This window comes from Dermacentor variabilis, chromosome 5 (genome assembly GCF_050947875.1).
Source record: "Dermacentor variabilis isolate Ectoservices chromosome 5, ASM5094787v1, whole genome shotgun sequence".
NCBI lineage: Eukaryota > Metazoa > Arthropoda > Arachnida > Ixodida > Ixodidae > Dermacentor > Dermacentor variabilis.
This window is the reverse complement of record NC_134572.1, coordinates 9,925,743-9,951,411: the sequence shown is the minus strand read 5'-3', so window position 1 is coordinate 9,951,411 and position 25,669 is coordinate 9,925,743. Positions and strand designations below refer to the sequence as shown.

Below are 25,669 nucleotides of genomic sequence, written 5' to 3'. Positions count from 1 at the left end.
AATGATAAATTGCAGACGCACATGTAAGTCCGGGCCAGAAAGACTTCTTGAAGAAAAGGAATGAGCGCTACAAAGACGCGGACTAAGAGAAGAACATGTACGACGGACAGGCGCTATTAACATACTCGAAGAAATGAAATGAGCGCTACAAAGACTCCGGTCTTTGAGAAGAAGATGTAATAAGAGAAGAACATGTACGACGGGCAGGCGCTTCTTTCCGCGTCTTCATAGCGCTCATTTCTTTTCTTCAAGTATGTTAAACCAACTCGCCCACATCAAGCTTCTGCTACTGCAGAAAGACTTCCCTTGCTTGAAATATTCTCCATGTATTCCTGCAAGGCTTAGTTTGAAGTCGTTTTTCTAAAGGCTCACTCTCGGGGTTGACACCCAGGATTCAAAATTCCGCTCGTCCTCATTGAATATTCTGCTTACAAAGAGCCACCGATAGACCAGTTGTTTGCTGCGCTATAGGAGTCATGCGTTGCATTACGAAACAAGCGCTCATTAACGTTTCAATTCAACAGTGCTGGGATCCGACTAACCGAGCCATGCGTAGCATTAAACTAGGGTGAAAGGTCCTCACGCCGCGCCTTCCGATATAGCGTTTTGCACAGAAGCGTTCTGTGCTGGAAGCACTAGACAAAAAAAGAAAACGCAAAATTGAAATACATATATACCAGTGGATTACTGACTGCATCGAAAGTGCAAACAAGACGAACTCAGCGGTTCAAGGTGCGCTACATTTAGGCCTAGGCCCCTCCCGCGGTACTTTAGCGAAGCCGAGAGACAAACCTCTTAAGCCTCACTCACATAATGCATGCAGGCACCTCTCTAAGCCTAACGTTGTCCACACAGTGGCCTGACTTGACCTACCTCGAATGTTGCGCATTCGACGACGCGCGTGCATGATGAGCCATTGAATGCGTCGTTCATTTGACGCCTTCTTAGTTATTCTGGTTTTGCTTAAAAGGGCTTACGCGGTAGTACTCATTAAGCGAGACCTATCGAAGGCTTTCATCTCTGCTTTGTCCTATCGTATGGACTTTGAATGTAAGAGGAAAAGCGAGTGAAACTTCATGGACGCCCAGCCCAGCCCAGCCTGACCCGCGACTATGTGCAGCGGCCCGTGAAAGATTGTGCCATGACATTAAAAATAATAATAATAATAAACCGGTCAATTGGAAGTGATTTCCGAAACCTGGGGCCCAAGAATGGAAAGATCTCTTACGCGATTCTCAAGTCTAACCAGCCGCCGAGGCGTCATAAGTCTAGTTATTAATTTCATCCGAGGGTAAACTTCAGTATGACACGGGCTGAGCTGATGAAGCGCTGTCCGCTTCCTCCGAAGCCATTGTTGAGTATTGTTTGTCTAATCGAGCATTCTACCCTGAGTGGGTACTTGCAGAAACAAACGCTGTACATTCCCATTAAATATTCAGTTAAGCGATCGGGCCTCTCGTCCGCTGCAGTGTCAAGGGATGAGCTCGGCACAGAAATCAAAACATGAGCGTTTTCGAAGCATGACCTAATAGTTAAGTATTTTTCGTAAGCTTGCCGCCTTCATTTCTAATAAGTCCGCAACCACGATTGGTTGACAACTGCTTTTAAGAAATGCTCCAAGTCGAAAAGTGCTTCGCGAATACGGGAGATGATTCTCTGTTTGCGACAAACGCATGCGGCGCCCCCTGGCGACCGCATCGCGCAAGTACTTTAACAACTAATTGCGAGCGCCGCACAGGAGTGCCTCGCCAGCCGATAGGAGGAGTATTGATTGTTGGGCCCTGTTAGCGCGACGAGTGTTTGTTTCAAAGAGTTGAATTCAAGCAAAGCAGTCCGTTCTTTTCTCGCTTCTTCGCTCCACACGCCGAGAAGAAACGAGCGTTCGATGCTGGGCTGCCGCTTCTGGACCATCGCTAACGACTTATCAGATTTGCATACTAAACCTGGCCCGGCTGAGGAGCGTAATTGAAATTCGCGACGGAAGTTGGGCAACAGAAATAGCAGCGAAACAGGCTTCGGTGCTGACAAGAACTGCCGGAGTGATCCATCTCTCCGAAGCATTTGCCTCTTCTGCCTGTAATGCATGGGAGATGGCTTCAACCGGTTCTCTTCTTGCTCTGCCAGTGAACTAGGAACACGCACAAATAACTTTGGAAAGAAGCGAAGCATAGCAGCAAATGTATCCTGTAGCTACCTGTACGAAAGTGAGGGGGGGGGGGGGGGGGGGGGGGGGGGGGGCAGCCTGAACAGGTTTAGCTAAGGAAGACTTCGAATCCTGAATTAGTTCTCGCGTAAAGTTTTGCGCATTCCCGTAGCGATACAAGCTATATAGGAAAGCGACAAAAAAAAGGAGAGAGCGCACAGATGGGCGTTAACGTACAGTAAAGGTAGTGAATGGCACAAGCGCTGATGATGGTTGCTTTGCAGTGTAATCACGTAGTGAATCGCATCCGGGAAATTACGAGCAACATGGTATAACACGTTGTCTGCTAGGCCGCCCACCCCATACTCGTATACGAAACGTAGTTAGCAGTCGCACCAAAAGTACGCTGAGCGCGAAATCCAGTACATTAGTTTCGCTCCGTTAATGAACTATGGGATTTAAGGCCTAAAAAGAACGCAAAGGCTAAAGACAGTATAGTGGAAAGTTCCGGATTAATTTTGACCACACTTGAATTTCTTTTACGTGTACCAAAATCTGGTTACGCGAGTGTTTTTGTGCGTCTCGGAATACGCGCGCTGAGGTTGAGAATCAGACGCGAGAGCCACTGATCCACCTTGAACGGCGGTTTCCTTGTTGGGAATTAATTATCTTTCGTGTGCTGCTAAATTTTCTACTCCAGGTATTCACACACGAGAAAGATCCTTGCCTAACAATACGTGCGACAGCGCCTTCTCTTGCTTTTCTGCAAGCAAACTGCTTTTCGGCGGTGTGCAGCAACATGGAGTCAGGCATGCAGGTGCTTTCAAAGCGAAGGGCCTTCAGCACATGTTCTCACTCTGACGCTGCGGTGGCCACGGCTTGAATAGAAGGCGACTGCTACTTTATCAAGCCATATATTATCGGGACAGCTTTATCTCAAAGGTGTGATGAGCCGAAGAAGCAGAACGAAGAGGCGGCGGTTCCAGATTCCATAAAACAGAAAGGGGAATACAGCGGAACAACGATGGCTAAAGCAGATGCTGTGTACGTACGCAGTACTAAGAAAGAAAGAAAGAAAGAAAGAAAGAAAGAAAGAAAGAAAGAAAGAAAGAAAGAAAGAAAGAAAGAAAGAAAGAAAGAAAGAAAGAGAGAAAGAAAGAAAGAAAGAAAGAAAGAAAGTATGCGACTGGTCAGAACCTATATCGTGTCAAACCTTTATATTACCAAAAAAGCTTTGCTGTCATAAACATTTTGCATTGGCAGGCCATCGTGCATAAAATTACGTCCAAGTTGCCGGCACATTTACTGCGAATGCAGGTCGCGTTTTCCAGTCGTGACTAGGCAGTAATAAAACACTCAATCCATAAAAACACCAGTTTCGCACTTTTCATTATGCGCCTGGGTTGCCACACAACATAACTTCAATATGAAATTAAACATAAGAAGGCCAAGTAACTTGTTCTCCACCTACTTCCTTCATCTAGCGTCCTACAGCGAGCAGTGGCTCAGCACCAGCCACCCAGTGTCCTTCATTCTGACAGCGCGCGGCACCCACGTCGTAGTCTACCGCCAGGCAGCGCTCTTTTCAGACTGCGGCGACATCGTGGCAGAGGTTGTGCGCGACTGCGCTCCGGCAGCCACAGAGACGTCACGGTACGCGTGACACGGGAGTATGAAGGCACAGCCATGCTTGTGCTTCTTGCGCATTTTGTTGTGAAGTTGCCAAACAGCGAGTCCAGCTGACAGGCGCGCGCAATCAAGGCAAGCGTGCAAGCGTTTCCATAAATGTGCGAGGACCACGTTGGATACGGCTGTGACGTGCATCGACTGTTCTCCAGGCGCGCACCGGCATCGAGTGTCACGCCTGTGTCGTGGATACGCTTTGTGTGGCACAGATGCGCTTCTCCCCAATGCGACCGCCCTGACAGTTTGATTTGGACCATGCCATGAAGAGCGCGCCATCGACGTGGACGTTCGAATTTGACAGGTTGGCATCTCTTCACGTCGTAGATCCACGGAGGCACATTGGGCCAGGTGTTACTGCCCTCTGCATATGTCATCTGCTCCCGCTGTTTCAAGCGCAGGAAGTGGCGCGAGTTGCCTAAGCGCGCCGGTCACGCCCTGAATACGCGGAAATTTATATCCTGGTCAACAGCATCGGAGAGCCGCTGGCATAGTATGCATACACCTTTATATTAGAAAAACTGACTACAACAATGAATAAATAAATAAATAAATAAATAAATAAATAAATAAATAAATAGATAGATAGATAGATAGATAGATAGATAGATAGATAGATAGATAGATAGATAGATAGATAGATAGATAGATAGATAGATAGATAGATAGATAGATAGATAGATAGATAGATAGATAGATAGATAGATAGATAGATAGATAGATAGATAGATAGATAGATAGATAGATAGATAGATAGATAGATAGATAGATAGATAGATAGATAGATAGATAGATAGATAGATAGATAGATAGATAGATAGATAAACAATAATAGCACTAATAAAATTACTTCAACTTCGCGTCCTAAGCGCCCTAGTAAGTGCAGGCGAGCGACAGTTCTGGCGCTCGGTCCACGGCCAGCTTCACCTTCAGGCTATGTGGAGGCGCGTACACTGTGGTACCACCACCACGGTGGAAAATGGGAATTCCCCGGTGAAAGTTTGAATATTCACATTTCTCCATTGGATACAGTTGAGCAGGAATTTCTAGCACGTGACATCCTGGACAGGAACGCTAGGCAGAGATCAGGCTTTTTACCAGTACCCGTGTTACCTGTAAGTAAGATGTTTCGTGCCACCAGTGCATCGAGCAAAGTTTACTCGTTCTGATAATTCCTTGCTGCTGGTGTTGATTCAGTTTGTTAAAGCTTTGTGTTGAAAGTGGAAGGTGCAGGGCGTCGCAATTAACCAAACAACATATGTGTGTGAAGCTGACTTTGTCAAAATATTGTTATGCCAATCTAGCCGCGGTATAAATGAGCGGATACACGATCGACATCACCACAGAAGGCACGAAAAGGATCGTGCAGGCGGTATTCTCGTGTAGAATTTCTTAAGTGCTCAGCCCCGTGTTGAGCATTTCACAACGCTATCGAAATGGTAATGATAAACCAACCATGAACCATTACGTTCTAGGCGTACATCGTTTGCCTTCCGTGAGTTTACCCTCCTTTGCCAGAAATATAATGGCGGCTTACGATAGCCGCAATCTATGCTGGCAAATTTTAATTCTGGGGTTTTACGTGCCGAAACCCCGATTTCATTATGAGGTAAGCCGTGGTGGGGGTCTCTGGAGTGATTTTGACCACCAGACGATTTTCACGTGGCTCAATGCCCGGGACGCGGCTGCTTTTGAATTTCGTTCTCATCTAAATGCGGCCGTCGCGCACGGGATTTGATCCCCCGACCTCGGGACAGCGACCCCCGACCCCGCGCTTAGCAGCACGACACCATAGCCACTAAGCCACCGCGACGGGAAAAATCCACGCCGGCGTTTGCTAGAAATTTGAAACGCGACTGTAGAGAGGCTAGGCGAAGCACCACGGAAGGAGCGTCACGAATGTAAACGCACTGTTTCGTTCACACGCACGTTCGAAGGAAAAGGCTGGTTCACGCACATATACATAGACGCGAGTTCAACGCTTTTTGCAAGCACACGCGCAAAAAGAGTTGGAAGGTTCAACAGCATTCGCCCCCGCTGCGGCAACGCCATGTCGCGTGTGCGCGGGTCACCGTCACGCGATGCCCGTCACGTGCCGGAACCAATATGAAGAACAGAAAGAGCAAACAAGTGTCAATACGGTGGGCGCCAAGACAGTTGCGTCAGGCGCTCCACACGACAACCACGGCTCGCCGGCACGCAACCGATGCAGGCCCCGGCGTTGAAGACAACACAGGGGACTGGCTGGGGACAACGCCAGGCGTCATGGGACGAACGACGACAAAGAGCCCACGCTCTCCTCTCAGGAGCGAAGGCCCAGAACAGACTACCGCGAAGACGGGTATAGGGCAGCTGGCGCGGACGCAGTGCGCTAGGAAGCGTGAAATGCTCGCGCGCACGCTTGTTAGGGAACGCAGAAGGCGCCGCTCGCGCTGCGCAGCCACGCGACTTCCTCCGCGTCGCTGTCTCGGTACATTTTCTCCCGTCGCACGCTTCGTGGCGCGTGTCGGCTCGGCTTCGGCCGTCTCACTTACTTTCCAGTGACGAGCACGGGCGGCGAGCGCGTGCAGCTACAGGCACGCAAGTCGCCCGCTGCACTGCAAGAGAGGAACATTTGCAGCGCATCGCCAACAATTCGCACACGGCTAATCTGTTTAGCGATCCGACGTTTGGCCCTGGTCTCTAGCCCACCCGACGACGACCGCTGGCGTCTCGGCGCGCGGCCCCACACGAAACCGGCCGCTCCTCTCGGCAGCCATTATGCAGATGGCGGCGGCCTCGCGAGCGCGGCGCGGGCCCGACTCTAGGCAGTTATGTGCAACGCAGCCGAGAGGTATGCCACGTTAACACGCAGGCCCGTTTACGCAACGCAGTGCGGCCCCTCGTCAGGTCGGCCTCTACGCACTCGTTTTACTTGGCGCGCACGCGGCGAGGGGAGAGCACGCAGCGCCCCCTACAGTGGCGGTGCACGCTAGAGACAGCACTGATTCCAGCTCAGCGTTTTCACATTCTGTGGTGTAACAGCTGCGCAAACTGATCCATTGCACACCTGACTAAGCTCCGTTATTCCGCGGCGACTCCAGCGCATTCCAGGCACTGCAGCATCTGCGTACAACCTTGCTTTAGCGCTTGCGCAAGTGCCTCGCTGTAGTACGTTGTCTAGTTTATTACCATTTTTACTCGGAGGGAGAAAAATTACTTGAAGGTGCCTTTCTTTCTCAGTGTTCCAGCCAGACCACAACGTGATTCATTTACGCACATTCTCTCAGTGCGCTGTCTACGTGACGATCAAGTACGTTTAAGTAAAATGCCTTCAAACTGCGCGTATACTGTGATGAAAGCCAACACAAGCCACCACATGGTTACGCGGAATAATGAGCTTCTCTCAATATCTCAGTTTAATTACGGGTTCGAAAGTCCTGAAAGACAGGACGGGCATCTCTGAATTGAATTAATTCAGATCACCTTCGGTCGTTTAACGTGCGCCGGTTGCACGAAAGTTTCTGCGCTCCAACCCCATCGAAATGTGACCGCTACAGCCAGGAATCGCACTCGCAACCGCATGTTGAACAGGAGGGCGTCATAGCCACTGAGTCAATGTGGCGGACACATCACAGCGAGTGCACATCATCTGTCGCAACAGTGGCGGACTGACATCCAGCTTTCGGGCAATAGACGCTGACGCAAGGAACGCGAGCAGCACTGGCCCTGGTCCTAACGCCGAGGACATTGCTGCTGAAGCCATGAAGTGTGCTGAGCCTTCTGCTTACCACAAGACGATTGCACGTATCGGCGCTGTTTGTAACTCTGCATTAGGATCCCTAGAAACCGGTGAACCTAAAGACAGCACGATGACATCGCTTGATTTGAACTGAATTCTGGGGTTGTACTAGCCAAAACCACAATTTGATTATGAGGCACGCCGTAGCGAGGGACTCTGGATTAATTTTGACCACCAGGGTATCTTTAACGTGCCTCCAATGCACAGGACCACGGGCGTTCTTGCATTTCGCCCCCATTTAAATGCGGCCGCCGCGGCCGGGATTTGATCTCGCGACCTTGTGCTTAGCAGGCCAACACCGTAGCTGCTTAGCCACCACGGCGGGTGATGTCAACGCTGATGCGCGCAAAAAAGAAAGAAAGAAAGAAAGGAAGGAAGAAAGAAATTAGCGCCAAAGCACTCTGTACAGATGGGTAACCAGCGAAGCTGAAATGTGCGGCCCCGGTGTTTACCACTGGGTTAAACCCGACGGTTCATTAAACGACGGCTTGGTAGGCTGCCGGTTCCTCGGTGCGCAGTTGCTGCTCGCGCTCGGCTGCACAAGCCTGTTCTTGTGCCCGGGCTGCAACATCAGCACGGCGTAGAGGAGCTCATTCCCGGTTCTACTCGCGGCATTGCTTATGGAAAGCTGCCTGCTTCTCAGGAGTACCTATAAAGCGTGGCCTATCCATGTCGGAGACGGAGAGAAACTGCTGCGTGCGCGCACTCGGCTGCGACGGAGATGACGACGTCACTACTGGCATAGCTAATCCAACACCACGAAGATAGCGCAAGGCCTTTTCACTCGGTTCATGACGTCATGTTACCTGGCCCGACTGCCATAGAATCTAATGGGGATGCTCCTGAATAGACAACAGTGATTTTGACGTCACCGCCTTCATCACGCCAGCCTTGTCAACGGAAATTTCGGGCCAGGTAGCGTTACGTCCTGGATCGGAGTAAACAGGCCTCGTGCTATCTAGTTTGTGTTGGCTAATCGCGCGCCTCTATTTTTCTTCTTTTTTTCTTGGCGCATGCGCATGGGGTTGCGTCGGAGGAGTTTTCGGCATACAGACGATTGACAGACGGACGGACAAATCGGCTAGCCCCTCCCCCCTCCCCCCCCCCCATATACAGCTTCGCTGTAAAGAAGAAAAAAAGCCCGTACATACCGGTAATCCTGAAAATAAACAACCGTGAAGCGCGTTCACCATGCAATAAATGTGGGGTATATGCTACAATATTATCTTTGTTATACAACGTTGTTGCTCGGCGCAAGCCGTACGTTCATGTGTCACAACTTCCTCGATTGTTGTCCCCGATTCCATAGCGAAAAAATCTTGTTCCCAATCAAATTTGCATGCGCGAAGCGGATAGTGGTGTAAATTCCAGAACGCACGCCCGAGCGCTTCGGCGAGTGTACGCTGGCATGTACGATGAGTCAGGAATAAATAGCCGACGCCCCTGACGCGCAGATAAGATTGTCGACTCTCGCCGACTGTGTTTACCGCTATCGCTGTGCTTTGAGTATAAATTGTTTCCATGGGGCACAAATCACCCAATAAATAGTTAGTTTCGCGACCCACACTTTTCTACTGTCTAGCTCTTCGCCGTCGCTACAACGTGACAATATTAACACACTTTGCAACACGTGGCCTCGTTACGACTGGTTCTGATATAGTATGCTCTAATAGAGTGCGTGAACCAAATTACTTACTCCCACTATTGGGCCAGTTTCAAATGGCGATAGATTACAGATGGCGCCCGATTACAGCAACAGCGCCACAACACTGTTTACTCGTTACAATTACCGGAACTTCCTGCGAATCCCACAGTCCCCTTTTCCCCACTGCAATTAGCCAACCGGCCTGAGCTAAACAACATCCCTGCCTTATCCTTACGACGTCTCTCTTTCACTGCCGAAGGGCACCAAACCCGGTTTCTGCACAACTTTGTATACTTATCGCCGATAATATCAATGTCGTCAAAGAAATGAGCTTCATCAGTTTTTTCTAACAAATGTTTAGGAAAAGTGTCGGAAGTGTTCTCTTTTATTTTTCAGGATGAAGAAAAAATAATACTGCACGCTGATATTCATAGTCAGAAGCGTTTATTCTTTTTCAGCTGCGTGCCTCCACGAGTCAACGTCACAGCAGCGCGCGCTCGCAAATATTTCCGGGTCTGAGCCAAAAAGCCCCATCAATCTACTGGGCGGAAACTAGACGAAGTGTGGATGAAAAACAAAATATGCAACCGGAAAGCCGGAAGCTCTGGGAAACAATGGACTCCTTCCTGGGGCCCCAAATTTCATTTTCTTTTTTTGTGCACAGTCCATCGCTGCTTTGTTCTTTGCGCGCGTTTACACTGGAAAGACCCGAACTTCCCTGCCTCCGGTTTCATCGCGTTGAATGAGGCTCGCACGCTCCTTGCTTCATTCGGAAGGAAGCAAGCAGAAGACGGCGGTAACACATGCGCCGCACTGGCACGCGAGACGTCAGCGCATGCGCCGACGCCCGCAGGTTGTCTGTTGCGCGGCGGAACAGACCTGGCGCGCAAGAATCGTGACGGCGCCGGTGGAGCAAGGTGGCCCTGACGACATGCCGCAGTGTGTAATCCATTGTGCTTTTATGTAGAGACTAAACACAGTCGGGCATACTTATTGCCGGTGGGCGGAAACTCAGATTTCACAGACTGTGTGAAGTCCGTTGAGTAAGGAAATGAAAGACAGCAAAGAACAAGAAAATATACAACGATCCCCATAAAAAACAATGCTGCTTGCGGGATTCGCTGAAGACGGTGAAATTAACGCTCTTTGTAAAAGGCCCGCTGTCGCAGTGCCCTCAAGGCTGCAAAAACGTTTTAGTTGTTTTATACAGATGCATGTTCGCCAACTAAGAGAGAGAGTGAGAGAGAGGAATACAGAAAGGCAGGGATGGTAACCAGTCAAGGATCTGGTTGGCTACCCTACGCTGGGGGAAGGGAGAAGAAGAAGAGAGAGAATGGAGAGAGGAGGTGTAGATACGTGTACGGACAGTACTTGAGGTAAAGCTTCTCTCGCAAACCAGATGTTCTGAAAAAGCACAAAAGTGTCTTCACTGCCTTCTGAGCCGATGATCGGTATTGACGGTGCTCTAGTAATCTCTGTTCACTCAGAGGACGATCATCGAATTTCCTGAATGCGTTGGACAAACATTATGTTTGTGTTTTAAATTGAGGACAATGGCACAATAAGTGGTCAATGTTATCCTCGCATCCGCAAACATCACACGTAGGACTATCACTCATTCTAATTAGTGCTGAGTAGGCATTCGTGAAGGCAACTCCAAGCCACAACCGACACAGAAGAGAGGCTTCGCGTCGGTGCACACCGGCCGGAGGTCTGAGTTGAAGTGACGGGTTTAGTCTGTGCAGTCTTGTGCGCCTTGCATGTGCGGTATTCCACTCTGCTAAGGAGATCTTGCGAGCTAGATTGCGGAGTTGTCTCGCGGCATCGGTCCTTGAGAGAGGAATGGGGACGCAGCGGTCTTCTTGGTTTGACATCCGAGCTGCCTTATCTGCCTCATTATTTCCTATGATACAGCAATGACCTGGTGTCTACTGAAAAGATATATCATAGCCTTTTTCTCCTAAATGATCGACAAGTTCCACGATTTCGCACGTGAGCTGATCGTGAGTTCCATGTCGGAGAAACGACTGCACACGTTGCAAGGCCGGCCTTCGATCGCAGAAGACTGCCCATTTCCTAGCACTTTCAGCACTTATCACATGAAGCGCGTCGCGGAGAGCCGCGAGCTCTGCAGCTGTAGACGTAGTGACATGGGAAGTCTTGAACCGCTGGGTTATTCTCATTGGTGGTATAACTACAGCGCCACTGGAACTGGTTGATGTAGTTGATCCATCAATATAGATGCGTGTGCAGTCGCTATATTTCTCGTACAAAAGAAGTAAAGTTAGTTGCTTTAGTGCTGATGACGGCAAGTCCGACGTTTTCTGAAGTCCTGGGATTGTAAGATTTACTTGAGTACGGCGCACACACCAACTAAAATGTTTCACGTTTCTCATAGGTTATAACTAATTTCTGATTATGTGCCGAACTGCGTATACGGCATCGCAACAAGGAACGAAGTCAGAGGCAAACGAGCAGCAGAATGTGCTATAGACTTTCACATTGATGACAAGTGTTTGACGTAAGCTCGCCAGGTCGGGATTAGCCATTCTCAAAGGTAAAGGCAACAGCAAATATGATGAAGATAATTACATGACCTTCCGGCTCTAATACAGGAGCCTTGTCTTATGTTTACTTTTTATTTAACTCTGTGTTGTTAGTGGTCGGCGCCCATTTCTAACTTTGACTGTCATATTCAGGTGAAGATCATTTCACTGCTTCTGATACCAGTCATCCTAACACCGTCTCCACAATTTAGTCCTCCTTTGCTCGTGCGTGCCCTCTTTCCGCTTACTGTTAGCAGTTTTGGCTGCAAGAGTAGCCGTAAGAGAAATGTTCAGGATGGCTGTTCAGCCAGGTCATAAATGATGGGGATCGGCTTGCCGACTCTTAAGCACGCCCACTGGCTAGCCTAAAGTTTGGCTTTCCGGCTCCGGAATTATCGAGAGGCGACTCTTCATCTCAGTTTTTCCGTACGGCACTAATTATTGCATTCCTCCAATTTATACAATTTGAAGTATTTCATTACATTGGCGACACAAATAACAGTTTCGAGTACATAACGAAAATTTAGGCATGGTAAGCGCTAAAGACAACCGTCCTGCATATAGATTAGGCGTTACGAGTATCGAAATTATTATGATTCGTTTAAGCCCGTCAACTGCTTAGTAAAATAAATCCGGTGGGAACATTAAACACATAGCTGCTATGATGAAGTGTTGTAAAGCTAGCACGCAATGCACTTGAACCACAGAAGGCACGCTAAGTTGTAGCAAAATTAATGTGCTGCCCACGACGGTAGCTGAAGGATATGAGCGCAAGCTTTCCGTCTATAGTAATCATCGCAAAAAAAAAAAAAATGTTCATACTGTGCTCAGCACCACGAATACTCCGTCGGCGCTAGCCGCCCAGCAAGTTTGGGGCTCCCTGAGTGTACTATACTCGTACTCTTCAAGTAGGAGTGCGGCCCGCGTGGCCGTGGGCGTGAGCCCCTCTGGCATTTGCACTGTGGGCGCACGCTTCCCGACAGGGTCTCCTTTGCACTTTCGCCTCTCCTGCCGCTGTCTCCGCATGATCCAGGTTAAGTTAGCAAAGCGGAAGCTATTCTCGTTAGATTTCTCCCCTTACTCTCCTCCCTACTTTCTCTCTCTCTCTCTAAGTGCACCCATGCCTGCGTGTGTGTGCATGAGTACTGCTAAATGAACTCATGGCATCGGGAAACTGGTGACCGAAGACTCTCCTTGAAATTCGAGCAAAACCACGTCTTTCCTGCTGCATTCATCTTCTTGTGCAGCGGCTCAAGGCAGCGCCCGAGAGCGCAAAAAATAGCCGCTACTTCCAGCGTACGTGTGGTAAGCAAGCCAAGCATCAAGAACAGGGCGAGCACTCGCCTCCGCTGCCGTCGGCACACAGCTGCGTCCGGCAACGGTAGCACGTGCTGCTCGCACGGCTGCAACGCGATTGGAGGCGCGACTATATTTAGCGGAGGATGCTGTCGAGAAACTGCTGGGAAAGGTTTGGCGTACATTGGCACCGCCGGCGCTGTTTAGCGTCCATCGTCCGCTGCCGGTGAACAAAAAGAAGTGCGGCGCCCAACACGGAGCGTGTCCGAGGGGGTGTACGTTTTAAGGCGAAAGCCTTTCTAGGCTCAGCAGACCTGACCGCCGGAGTGTCCGCCGAAGCATCATCACGCCATATGAAGGTAGATTAAAGACAGATTAAAGAATGATAAATGACTGACAGTGACAGTTAGCGAATGATAACGGTGTCATAGAGATTGGTAGAGGTTAATAATGACTAGTAATGACTACTAATGACTCCGTAATGACCAATATGTCCAACGACGGCTTGTAATGACCACAACTGATTACAAATAAGTAAAAATACTCACTAGTGAGCAGTAATGACTAATAATGACTGAAATGACTTGTAATGACTACTAATGAGTACGACATGAACAATATGTCCAACGACGAAGTGCAACGAATACAATTGATTAGAAATGACTAAAAATGCTTAGAAAAACACGGGGAATGCGGGAGATGGAAATTCAAGACGATAAGCAAAACGAGAACAAGGTGAAAGCAGAAGCCAACGTTTCGACAAGTGGACTTGTCTTTAAAAAGATGCTTAGTAATGACCAGTAATGACTAATAATTACTAAAATGACCTGTAATGACTACTAATGAATATGATATGAATAACATGTCTGACGACGGCTAGTAATGACCACAACTGATTACAAATGACTAAAGATGCTTAGTAGTGAGCAGTAATTACTAAAAGAAAGAACAGAAAGAGAAGAGGCAAAGAGAAAAGGGCGAATGATAAGAGGAGGAAGAGTAGGCTTTCGCTGTTCACCTCTGAAGAGAGATCTTAAGAGACCCTGTAATTTAAGGTCGCCATCCGACATTAACTGAATGTCGAGGGGGAATACATGGCTTTGGTCGAATTCTGAGGAGGAGGAGAGGAGACAAGAAGTACGATTAACCTGCGAAATATTCGTATCTTCATAACAGTGTCAAGGCGAGGTAAGAAATGAATTCCGATTCGTACAGTAAACTCTCCCCAGCCTCCAGCGAACTCTGTCCATTCGTAATCTATTGTATGAGAGAAAGAGAGAGAGAGACGATAGACAGGACAAAGGCAGGGAGGTTAACCAGAACGGGATGTCCGGTTTGCTACCCTACATCGGAAAAGTAGGGAGGGGAAGGTAGAAAGATGAGAAAGGCGTAGAGAGAAAGAGAGAAAGCACAGACACACAACCGCATAATATCACAGCGCATGATCAAGTGCAGCACAAAAAATACCGATTCGGGCTACAGCCGCTTGTGTAACTCTGTTGTCCTTAAAGACAGTAGCATTGCGTTCGTCACCCTCGGCTGCGATAGCCTGTGAAGTTGGCATTCCAAAATGGTTTCCTCTTATTACGTTTCTTGTTCAAGGTGAGCTAGCCCAATTTGGAGCGATAATCTCTGTATGCTGTAGCGAGGACAGGACGCAGCACCTGTTGAAGGATCTCTTCGCGAGCACAGTCATCACACGTAGCGTTGTCGGCAGTTGCAACGGAAAAAAGCAAAAGACTCGGTAATGTTCACACCTCGCCATAGCTGACAATGGATGGTCGCCCTGCACAGCTGGGATATCTTTAAATCTTGGGTTGTTCCACATGAAGAACGTGATATTTCACGCAAGTTGTGGAAGTTTTCTAGCGGCACTGAACATGAATAATGGTATCGATTCCCCTTCACAAACATGCGTCCTGCGTATAGTGCAGAGATCTCTGCTCTGGTAAAGCAGAAGGCGACTTCATTTCGATACGATACCTGCTGCGTGTCACGATGTGCATGATAGCAACAAAGGTAACGAAAATTTTGAAGTAATGCGTAAAGGACTTCGTCGTTAACAACAACATCGTAGTTTCAAATCTTGGAGGGGAACGATGCACACGACAATGAAGCTCTTCCTGTCGAGACTAGAGCGGAGCCTGCCGAGCAGGTAAAACTTAGGCGAAGGAACTCCTGCAATAGGACACAGTGTCTTTGGTAACCGGAGGTAAAGCTCCATGTTTCTTTGTTTTTAATTTTAAGTGTCGCCATGGTCCTGTTTTATTTTGCTGTTAGGATAGAGCCGAGTTCTATATAGCTTGGAGAGCCCAGAATGCACACTTCACAAAATCGGAAACGAGGTCAGGTGTACGCTTGACTGCGTTTCTTCCTCACTTCCTTCTTCCGCGGCCCAATTTGCCGCGTATTTCGCACGTTCCGCAATGCCCCCAATGAATCAAGTAAAGTGACCTCCAATGCAATAGTGCTGTAGAGCGGCGGTCGGTTAGAGTGCATTGCGTCCTAATCACAGCAACGACTTGGCACATGCATCACACAGCGACGCCGCACAAAGGATGCACCAGAAACGCGTTCCGTGTGTCTTCAGTTTCAAACCCTTGTTGATTACGAAAACGCAGTAAGGAACGGTATGTTCAGAAGATCGCCTCTGCTTTGTCATGAGCAAGGTTGGTTACATGTTGGCCTCGCTCACTCACACAACTCGGAGCGTACCTCGCGTATGCTCTGACCACGGATACGTATAGAGTCGGAGATTTAAACGTTGTCGAGACCAGGGACGAACAGTCGAACCATCAATGTCAGTGTCGATCCCCAATGAATTCATTGGCACGGTTCAAGCTGAGCTCACGGCGATTACCAAACGTGGTGCGACTGTTCGCGCGTTACACCCGCCGTGGTTGCTCAGTGGCTATGGTGTCGGGCTGCTGAGCACGAGGTCGCGGGATCGAATCCCGGCCACGGCGGCCGCATTTCGATGGGGGCGAAATGCGAAAACACCCGTGTGCTTAGATATAGGTGCACGTTAAAGAACCCCAGGTGGTCAAAATTTCCGGAGTCCTCCACTACGGCGTGCCTCATAATCAGAAAGTGGTTTTGGCACGTAAAACCCCAAATATTATTATTATTGTTCGCGCGTTAGTGTCTTTGAGTATGCGCAGCACAACGCCGACCGCATGTGATCACAACAGGATAACGCGTGATGCCCCAGTCGTCGCATGTCGCTATGACTGCGTTTCACTTTGGCCGAATCCGCAAACATGCGCGGCACAGGGTGGACGCTGGCGTTGGCCCACCAGCGCCTCTGAAACAGCGCCACGGGACAGCAGGAGCGGTCGCAGTGTCCGCCGGATGCGCGCTCCGCGAGGGGAGCTGTTTATCGGCTATGCTAATAGGGGCGCGCGTTTGCTCACGCCCGCGTGTATCGATTGGCTCGTAGCCGAACGAAAGCGCGGTCGTCCCTCCAGGGTCCCTGGGGGGCAAAAGAACAAAAAAGAACGGCGGCAGACGCACCGGCGCTGCTGGTGCCTCCATCCCCGGCCATCGTTCAACGCGCGACTCTCGCGTGCGCGGAGCCCCGAACTCAATCCACCGGGGGGACGGCGCCGGCCACGGAAGCCATCCTCCGGAACGTCGGCGGCGTGCACTCCCGCTGGCGCGAAGTGCGCGCCCCAGAGGACGGCGTTTATTGGAAGCGCAGTTCTCATCGCGCCGCCGAGGGACAACCTGCCACGGCGCCAAAACCGCACAGGCATCAGCGCCTGAACGAACGTCGGAGTCTAGTTCGTGTATCGCAAAAGAAAGAAAAGGAAATATTTTGTGTGGTATGTTACACGGATACGTGTGCCGGCGGCACAAATGCCGGCTTTGTGTGCCAGGCTAACCCCGCCTCCTACAACACCACCACGGAGAGGTGCGCGACATAGACTCTTTTTCCTGATCTATGACGGGCAAAATGCTACGGCGGGTAAGCGATTATGACAGCATGATGACTCAGTTACACGAGACAACGCGAAGGTAAACATGGGTCTTCGCTCTTTAACCTCTTCAGGTATGTCCCTGTGTGCTGACTTAGCTGAGTCACCAAGAAGAAATAAAAGAAATTTTAATAAATTGGTGAGTGTAAAAATACACCAAGGAACAGTGCGAGCGACACTGCGAGCCCGGTTTCTGAAATAACACGCTAAACCACGGAGGACACAGTGCAGGCACAATACATGCTTAGCTAAGTCATCGTTGAGCATTAAAAATAATCACTAGTGGCGCATTTGATGAATCGTGTATGCGTATCCGTTAAACAGAACTGGGCGTCATCGTTAAGCAATGTTTTACGTTCTTTAATGAACAAGAATCACAAGATGCTCCTTTCCATAGCGCCACATCCGCTTAAGAAAGAAGCAAATGGTCTTTTACAGAAACCACAAGATGGCAAGGAAGTCAACGCCAGTTTTATGAACAAGCCGGGGGATAAGGTGCGTACTGGTTTGACACAACGAAGGACCGTTATGTTTTTTGCAAGTGAAAGGTGGCTATTTAAAATTTAGAACAACCACCTGACTACTGTTTTAAAGTGGTTTTAAGTGCAACCTTCAGAATCCCCCAAACGAATATTTCCAGGAGCTATTATTGTGATCCCTTACAAAAGCGTTGCTAAGAGCTGGACTCTACATGAACAACATTTAGACATTTTATCCAGAACGCTTCGCTTTCCTCACCGCGTCCTTAGCTATGGATTTTTTATTTATACTCTTAAAAACCCTCACAGGTTACGACGAACTTCATCACCATGGAAACGAGAGCTGTGTCACCTCTTCACCACCATAGCCGCAGAACAGGCATTTATAACTGGAATATAGAATGTGCCTATTGTGTAACCTTGAGGTAACAGCTCTTTCTATAGGGACGCTTTCTCCAACTCCCACTGTACTGAACGTCATCCTCGAAGTATAATGGCATCACTGTGCCTAAGGGCTCCTCTATTGCAACCAATTCCTTTCAATCAGCTGCTGTAAGTTGTGAATGTTGCTGTCAATCCAAATTTACAGAATGTATACATCCCTAATCACTACTGAAGCGGGCTAGCAGAGGTAATCGGTCCCTAATTCGCTGAAAACAAAGAAGAAGAAAAAGTCTACGTTGAGCGAGCCAATACAACGCTCATCACTTTGGCAACGGCATCATCATTCGCATACTCACACGGTGGATTTTAGGTACAGGGTAGTAAATTAATTTAAAACATAATTTATTTGATTGCTCTATCGGGGGACTTCAGCTCATTTCTCGCTTGAGAACAAACACAATCTGTCGATAACCACTAAAGATGTCCTGGCGCTGTACGTCACTTGGTCTTAAAGAACTGTGGGGGTGTGCGCTCGAACGAAGGCAATAAAGAAAGGCATCAGACGGAACTGCTGGTTTACACGCCTGCGCGAGCATACTGCGGTAAGACTACGCGCTAACAAGGAAAGACGTAGGTCGTGTTTTGTGGCACGACAACCCCTAGAATGAAGGTCTCTCGCACGGCGATGTCCAGATGAAAAAAATAAAAATAAAATTAGCAAAGGACACCAAGAACGCGCCCCGAGGTCGAAAAGTCTGTGACAGTGCCTGACCGCCTTCTCTCTCGCATCTCAATCTTGACAAGAAAAACGGGACCCCCCCCCCCCCCCCACACACACACACACACACACACCGCTCCAGAGGGGAAGTAAAGCACCAACGGCAAAACAGCCGCAACAGGGGACTTAAAATAATAACCAATACACGGGCAGAGGCATCACTGGATCTCGGAACGAGCGGAGTAAGACCTTCGCGAAGGAATGGCGCAGAGCGAGTGCCACGCCGCGGACAGGACGCAGAGCGCACGACGCCGCCTGCCGATGACTCACGGTTCCCGGGGCGGGTGGACGCCGAGCGCCCGCCGGGTTTGCATGCGGGATCTACGCCGGAGAGGCGGGAGCGCGCGCTCGTGCCACGCGGCTCCCTTCTCTCCCGTGCCGGTATTGCTGCTGAAGGGCATCACGGGGGGAATCAGAGCGCGCACGTACAAGCCAACAAAGGAATAAGCACACAGAGGAAGAAAGAAAGAAACACAACGACGACGACGCGTCTACGCGTGCAAAGCAGGAAACAAAGCAGAAACAGAGCGAGACGCCCGTATAAACACAGCGCCTGGAAAGAGAGACAGGTGGGAAAGAGAGTGGGGGCGAGAGAAAGAGCGATCGATGCGCCGGAGGCCGAAGGCATGTGTCTCGTCGGATGTTGATGACGATGAAGCTCGGCGGAGGCCGAAAGAGGATGCCGCCTCGACGGGCCCCCCATCCCCGTTCAGGCGGGCTCCGCAAAGAGCTTGTGGCGCACCCAGTCGGAATCATTAGAGCCCCCGCCAGCGGGTATTAAAAGAGAAAGAGACGGGAGCGGGGAGAGTTTTTCACTCCGACAACAGGCGTCCCTCCGCGTCGTCGCTGCCGCGCCACGGGGCTCGCGACTGCGGTGCTCGCGAACAGCGACTGCGCCGGTCACGTCTCTCCCTGCTCGTCACCTCTTCGAGAAGGGACCAGCGAAGCGAGGAATGTTAATGCGCAACCTTTTACAGCGGTATGGTGGGCGTTGACAGTGAGGCCTATGTAAACGCGTTTCATGTTTGTATTTTTCTTTCTTGTTTTTTTTTTTTTATAGCGAAGCTTTCCTTGCCTGTATCCTCAGTGTTTCGCGTCTTGTGGGCACGGTCGAGCGAAGTGGGTCGATCCAGAAGACTCTATTCAAACGTGTGGATTTGCCTGACCGATCGTGTACAGCGAATCTTGACATCAGCGCGTTATTTGTGTACTCGCAGGTGTTTCCATGTGGTTTGCCACGCAGGACGATCCTGGAGGCTGAACAATGAAAGGTGTTGGTGCGCTGCTCTTCATAATGCTGTCGCATTACATACAGTCACCCTGGTGTAGCGTGTGAACACATGGTTTTCTTGCATTTCTTTGTGCTTCGCGCCAGTGTCTAACGAGTAGGCGTAGTAACAGATCTCACACAGCTCACGCGAGAAGGGAAAGCGCGAGGAACACCTGCGACATTGGGTTTGGGGGAAGAACCCTTGCGTAACGTCGCTGAAATGTATGTCAAAAATGGTGACAAAGAAAGACGTACGCCGACCAGCTAAAACGTTAAAAGCAAGCTGTTCCGGCTTCCATACTGAAGCATTGTTCACAATGGGGCAAAAAGTAGAAGTGCCTGCTCAATTAGGTTTGAGCATATAACGCAGGTATAGCAGAACGATGTGGATAAGAAAACAGTGGCGTCAAATGCTCTGGCAGAGCACGCAGCAACGACTAAGCACGATATTGACTGGATGAACTCTAGTATAATCGCCAGGTAAGAAACTGGAAGTCCCGCCAGTACCTGGAGTCCATTGCTCAAGTATTATTGCGCAACAAAAAAGACACCAACGTAAGAGAAGAACACACACCAAGCGAGATACAATCAACACGACACACACTCAGTCGATACGAAGGAACACTCTCCCCGTCTTAGGTGCGGTGCTAGCGTCAGATACTAAAACCTACATAAACAGGCACTTCCATTTTTTTTTTTTTTGCTTCATTGAGAACAAGGCTTCCGTACGCAAGCCGAAACGCCTTCTTCTTTAAAGTATTATATGTTCGATGGGCGTCTTTCTTGTCATGTTTCATTCCCACGAGACGGGCTTCCGTCGACCTCTCGATTACGTCACAGATGGTGTTCATATATTTCACTGCGACCCTAAAGGGAATTGACTAACTTCTCGAGTGGGAGGTGCAATTGATCTTATCTTTTCAAGCGGTGAAGACCAGTTAAAAGCGAAGCATTACGTTTTGTATTTGTCAGGTCACGCTCAGAATATACAATAGCACCTGCGCTGCGAGACCAACAGTGTTTCGGTATTGAGAGTATGATGAAAGCCGCCGAGAAGCGTCGCGTGCAGCGTTTACCACCGCGCATGCGATTCGCACGTATCTTCGGAATGCGATGACGACTCAAATCCATGGGCGACACAAGCCGCTCCTGCAAAACGCCCACATGATTATGGCGGAGGTAGTGAGCGAACGTCACCGACTGCTGCTGCGCACCAAAATTGAAGTAAAAAGAACCGTTATCGTCGAGAAGAGATTCAGCGCTAAACTACAATGGCCGTCACCAATAAAGTACACTCGCTCCTCAATGCCGGCCACGTCCACGGCCGTCGCGTCACGCAAGGATAAATGACAGTGGCGCATTACAAGTTACAGCCTGCCTTCGCGTTAGGCCAAAAGCATCGACTGTTGCTGCGTACGTTCGAATCACCTTTCATTTCTTTCTTTCTTTCTTTCTCACTTTCCTTATCTTTCTCCCGAGCGTACCTATACGTTTTTTTAAGCAATGCAGTTTAGTATGCGATTAGTACGCAGCTGGAAATTGTGCCTCAATTTCTGATGTTATCGCACAAAGCCGCAGCAATGCATGGAACGAATTTACAGGTGCATTATTATTATTATTATTATTATTTCACGTGGCTTTCCCCGCGTCAGCACCCGTTCATTTATTAGAATGCCCTATGAACTTGCTGCAAATCAATTTGTTCATTTTTTCTGCCCTCTTGATATTGAAATTACGGAGATTCCCGTGGCAAAACCACGATCCCATTATGAGGCGCGCCGCAGTGGGGTACTGTGGAATAATTTTGCCCACCTGGGTTTCCTTAACGTGCACCTAAATCTGCTGTCTTGTCGTTTGCGCAGCTTCTATTATCATGAACTCGGAACAGCTTGCCAACTTTCATACGCACGTGCACCAGTGAATCACGCTGAAGTGGCAGTTTGAAATCAGCTGTTTTCAAATACGGACACCCTTCGCCGTTGCACTGGACTGCCGCCACCTGCGCGACTCTCTAGAAAGGATCATCACAGCCTGTCTTCGCTGTACGGTCGCCATATGCGGACAAGCGATTGAGCAGGACTGAAGTAGCAGCGAGTTACGCGCACCACGTTACTTGTAGCAGCAATGGCGCTCCGTTCTTAGTGTCTGCGCTCGCACACAGCGCCTGCGTCGTCGTAAGTAGGCCAAATTCTCAACCCTCAGTTATGGTGGGCAAGCTAAAAAAGCGGGTTAGTTGCTTCCTCAGCGCTGGGTCACACTCCCGCAGGAAGTCAAGTTACAGTTGGGGCGCAGATAACAAGTGCTATTTCAGTAAGCTCTAGCAGACAAAGCACTGATGCCGCCTCCATGATACGTGAAAATGAACCCAACTGAAGACTTTCAGACGCTATTTTTTTTCTTTCCCGGCTTCCAACAAACCAGAAAGTCCAACAACAGACAAAGCACACCGTCATCTACTTCGCTGACAGTGCTCGCGATGCACCCAGAATGCAGGAAAGCGTGATTACGAGAGAGGAGAGAGAGAGAACGGGCCTTGCAGCGCGGCGTACTGCGCTGCATTTGAAAGCACTGCTGGCTACGGTGTGACAGATCTCGCGAACAGCGGGACGAGAGAGCAGGGGGGCGCCTCGCGCACGGGAGCGCCCGTGGCAGCGTTTATTTCGGGCGCTGGCCGCGGATCCCCATCGCCAGCCGAGCGTGAAGCGGGCCCCCGCCGGCACCGCTGCAGGCAGTAAACCACTTAGCCGCGCGGCGACGGGGGCCAACGAGGTTTACGCGCGCGCCGAGGAAGGAGATCACCTCCTCCGACGTCCTCGTGACGGTGGAAAACGGCGGCCGAGATTCTATTGCGCCAATTGAAGGACGGCGTTCTCCGGAGGTGTCAGTAGCGCCCTCTCTCGTTAGAGGCACCGTGACAAAGACGGCTTGCGTGGTCTAGGCCACATAGTTGTGGAAACGCCTGAAAACTGAACAACTCGTAGACGCTGCCACCGATGTTATTCCGTCTTCGTGGAGGCCAGCGCGGGCACGGTGCAATGTCCTTCCCGTCTGTCGTTGACGACAACTTGCGCGCCTTCATTGGCTTGGTAGACCGCGTACACGCCATGGGCCCGTAGACGCAGCACAACTGTGTTTTTATTCTTCAAAACTTACCCATTCCCTACCTTGAACTCGAACGAGCTATTTTTCACTCAGACATTGAGGTCGGATATTCCTTGTGTCTAAGTACAATAGGAGAAATGTGTTGTCAGATATGCTGGCGCAAGAAGACCGCGTCGATGACATCTGGTTGCCACGCATTACCGACTGCTATAATTTATGCTTGCCTCGCAGCTCGCGACTACCAAATCGCGGAGCGTCGACACAATGGGCAAACGGCCGCGAAATGTGCTCGCCCACCGCCCTTGTCCTCCGCTGGCGCCAAGAAGCAAGCACGGCACGTCTCACAGAGCAGCCTCGTCTGCTGGACGAATATACGGTAGTGCGGGCGCAGACCAAGAGCTCTTGAGTAAGCTCGTCCGGCCGTCTCATTGCCGCTGCCTTTCACTCGCAAGTGTCCAGCGAACTGCACGGACGTGAATAGCTTTGCTGAAAAACGTCGCAGGAAATGCTGTCCGATAGGTGACCGGATGAATACAACTCGTTCCAAAAGAGCAATTTCTAAAGAACACTGACAGAATTAAAGGGAAGGCAGGGTAAAGGGAAGCCAGGGCAGCCTATCGCAAAAATATTAACATTACACACCATGCTTTTTTCCCCTCTCTCTTTCTGTCTCTAGAATTAAGCATCGTTGAGCGCTGCCGAGTTGGAAAACTATATCAATACTCCAACAAAGAATGCGATAACAGTTATTTAAAAAGAAGGCAGATTCGTACGTCGGCAACTATTCGCCTATATATGCTAGAGAAAGAAGAAAATGAGAGTAACAAGCTTTTAGGAAAAATATGAACAGAATAAGAATTAATTAATTAACTAACTAACTAAATAATTAAATAAATAAATAAATATAGTATTTCTACTTTATGCCCATGTTGTGGAATAAGAGACGGAGAACTTTGAACTTATGGAAAAACGACAGACGTCAGTTCGCTTCGAGCGCATCAAGAAGACTGTTTTATTTTTCACTAGACGGTATAGGAAATGGGAGAGAGTAGAGAGAAGGAGAAAGTCATAATACACCGTGCCAAACAGGCATTCTTGCACCACGCACGTACAAGAACCCGGTGCACACTTGGAAGGCACCACCGCACCGCCGGTTGCTGTTCGTAGATCGCGCCCGCCAGTAAGGCACGTAGTTTGAGGGGTATCAAGTGTGTCCGGCGCCTCTGGGAGGGAGTCCTTCTTGCCACCTCGTCGGCGGCCCGCAGCGCGGGGGTTTATCAATTGTCCGGCGACTCGGAGGGGGGGGGGGGGGGGGCTTTGGCTCCGGAATGGAGGATATACAACAGCCCATGCAGAGTAGAAAATGTAATGCTTAATTTGCACGCGCCGGCTTCTGCCAGGAAGTGAACCAGTGGCCTCGTATGGTCAGCTGCGGAACGCCGTAACCAATGAGGCGCGACACTGAGTGTACACAGTGGGCCTACGCTGATTTGGAGTTCGTTGCTTTTCGAATAATGATGGACTGAATAAATAAGTGAATGAGAACATAACAGTTACTTCATACGCTTTGGACAACACTCAAAACAGGCCTTACATGGACCGCTGGTGCGCATGGGCTGCCTAAATTCGTTTGCCAAGAAATGTGGTAAATTAACGTTTTGCCTAACACAGAAAACCGAAACACACGAAATAATTGTCTACAGGTTATTTCTACACTCTTCTCGCTCTCTCTTTCTAACTTATGCGGATTCCAATCGAAAAAGAAAATTACAATGTCTCCTGGATAAATGTAATTTATCACGAAATATTGAAGCACCAGTTCCTTGGGCCGCGCCTAAGAAGGTCATTGGAGTGTCCACCTAATCATAAAGAAACAATAATATATGTCGGTGGTGAGAGTGGTCCCCGGACCGGCGTGTGGCAAGATGACCCCCCCTAAATACAGCTCATAAAATATAACCTAAGCGGAAAGAAAAGGAAAACGAAGAATAAAGAAAAAGCAAACGAAGAACGGGGCCACAAATTAAATTGGCGTGACAGTCAAGCATATAACTGAAGTGCGAGCGATGGAGCGAAGGTAAAGAGACCGCACATGGTTACACGATTTCAGTTAATCAGCTCGCAGCAGGTCAACACAAAAAAGCGGGTTGAATCCGCTTATTTGCCAGATATTTATCTTTCTCACTGATTTATATTAAGTCAGTGGTGGCGCTGTATTACAGCTTACAGAAAGGAAGTCGGCGAAGCCCCCAAGCAAGAAGCGTTTCTTGTGTAGGCTCGTCTAAGGCACGGCAGTGTAACTTCACCTCACAATATCATTGTATTGCAAAAAGCACACTAGCAGAAAGCGCGGATTCCTTAGGGAGGGTGATCATGTTATTCGGCGGAGAAAACTGAGCTTGAGTAACTATGCTTGAGGACTCTTGCGCTTCCCAAATATATGTAATGTGACAGCGTTTGTCGTGATAAGATAGGTTGGATTCTCCTGGGCAAGACAAACCAAGTACTTATCCACGAGTACAATATCAAGATGAGATAGTGAGGAAATAAAAAAAAATGGGGGGGGGGGGAGGCGACTCGCATAT

At 49.3% G+C, this 25,669-nt stretch overlaps 1 protein-coding gene across 4 annotated transcripts in view; it reads right to left on the bottom strand.

Annotated features, from left to right (window-relative positions):
* Positions 1-25,669, bottom strand: part of bru3 (CUGBP Elav-like family member bruno 3) — a 424,616-nt gene that overhangs the window by 345,042 nt on the left and 53,905 nt on the right. The gene's annotated exons all lie outside the window — the stretch shown is intronic.